This window comes from Octopus bimaculoides, chromosome 3 (assembly GCF_001194135.2).
Source record: "Octopus bimaculoides isolate UCB-OBI-ISO-001 chromosome 3, ASM119413v2, whole genome shotgun sequence".
NCBI lineage: Eukaryota > Metazoa > Mollusca > Cephalopoda > Octopoda > Octopodidae > Octopus > Octopus bimaculoides.
Genome location: NC_068983.1, coordinates 71,673,968 through 71,676,467, shown reverse-complemented (window position 1 = coordinate 71,676,467; position 2,500 = coordinate 71,673,968).

Sequence of the window (2,500 nt, the reverse complement as noted above, 5' to 3'; positions counted from 1 at the left end):
AATTATGCATGTTATTTTCCTCAAGGAATTAGCTGTGTCATTCAGAAAGTCTTGCAGTTTGTCCATGACTAGTCTAGAGCAAAGGTTCTCAACCCTTTTGACCCTTGGAGTCACAAATGGCCCCCCCCCCTAGAAAGTTTTATTTATTGTAGTACTTTATTGTTGCAATCAACGTCAACAAAGACAAACACAGGCATAGTGGTTAGGAGTGCGGGACTTATGATCGTAAGATTGTGTTTTCGATTCCTGGACTGGGAAATCCGTTATGTTCTCAAGCGCAACATTTCATTTCACGTTGCTCCACTCCACTCAGCTGGCAAAATGAGTAATCCTGCGACGGACCGGTGTCCTGTCTACGGGGAAATATATACGCTACAGAAACCGGGAAACCGGCTTTATGAGTCTATATGACTCGGGAAGGAGTGTAATGAATTAAATCAAAAGCTATCAACTAAATTGATTGGAAAAATAAAACTAACAAATCCTGCTACAAAAAAGACCCCAACGCAAAAACAAACAAACAAGCAAACAAACAAACAAACAAACAAAAAAAAAAACAGACATACAATCAAGAAACAAAATGCCGCTTGGGAAAATTAAAATTCAGTAGTTGATTGGTTGAATAATAGAAGCAAATCAGTTTCGTTGTGTTTTTATTGACGTTGATTGAGACAATTAATCCGAAAGTACTACAATAAATAATGCCCAAAGAAATCTCTGGTTATAATTGTACTTCTTAGAATGGTTTGTCAAAGTAGATGATGAATAGAAACCATTCTCAATTTTAATTGAAAAAAGAATTAGAATCTTTTGTTGCTTGCTGTCGTCAGGGTTACCTGAAATTATTCAATAACTTTATTAGACACAATTTCGAAATAAAACAGAACATTTTCTTAGCGAACATTCGACGTTTTACTTAAATATATTAACCTACAAATTAACTAGTTCAACTCTATAATATCGTATAGGAACTGATAAATATCTGATATCAAACTGAGTTTCAAACAGACAGTTGGATATTAACACCGTTTCTCTGATTTGTCATTAGAACAATATACTTACTGAATGTTGTAGACGTGTAGAATGGAATCAGTTAGAATTAAAGTGTATGATGAACCATATTTCACACTCATGTTTTTTGCATGTCACGTGAAAACATATTCAGGTTTCTATCGAAATGGTAATTTTTCAAATTTCTGACTATAAGTCAATTATTTTTGCACGCGATTATGCTGTTATTATCAATTCATCGCGTGAGCTTATTTTAAATCATGACATCATTTTTTTCTATATAAATAAATAATTGAGGTCTGAAAGGGTTAATTGATTAGCTAAAATAAATAGCAATTCCCATTAGAAATATAAATTGATAATTTATAAAACAAAGTAATTACCTGCTTAGTAAAACAATAAGATCTGAGAAAGCTAGCTATGCTCCAAATTGGCAAATCATAATCTCTATAAATTAGCCGGAAGGCTTTACCGAGGGAGGCAATGCTCATTTTCGTTCAAGGTTGCGTCATGGCAAGGTTAGGTCTATTTTGGTTAATAATCTCTTACGCAGATTGATGTCATTTCTTTTCACGTTCCTTTATTCTACAATGATTTCTTTGCATAAAATTTCAGCCCATTGATTTTTAAATGTTAAAAATAAAAATGAAAATTATTGCTTGTGACTACTCAGTTTCGCGAATGACTTTGCTCGTCACAGGGTATTGTCAGCAACATGTACCCACTGGCAACCGCATTTCAAGATAAAAATCCGTCGTTACTGATATAGGGAAAAAGTGACTGAGAAATCACTGATGTTACAATTAGCCGGCCGGCTCAATTAAAATCCATTAGGTGCAGTAGAAGCAGTTTTAGATTAAAACAGCCATTTGTGTATCGTAATTTAATACAAATACATCACGAAGGACCACATTAACGGTAGTATTTGTCTGGAGGTAATATCTCTTATAGACAAAGTGTGTTAAATTATACAAATATATAAGTAGCAGACCAAAATCGTGGTGAGAATGCTAAATGCGTAGTTTTGCGCATCACTGGCTTTGTCAATAAAATGTAAAGATGTAAACTGGAAACCGTATGTTGAGACAAATCTGTCGTCTCTGATATAGGAAAACAGGGATATACATAGACATATAGTTCAGTGATTAGTGTCGGCCTTACACCGTAAGGTTGTGAGTTCGATTCCCGTACTGGGAACAAGAAACTTTATTTCACGTTGATCCTGTGCACTCAGCTGTAGAAATGAGTTTGCGATGTCACTGTTGCCATATTACATGTACATATTACATGTACATCTCTATATAGACATGTACACATATACATGTATACATATACATCTCTCTCTCTCTCTCTCTCTCTCTCTCTCTCTCTCTCTATATATATATATATATATATATATTTATATATATACATCTATACATATACATGTATACATATGCATGTATACATATACATGTATACATATACATGTATATATATATATATATAC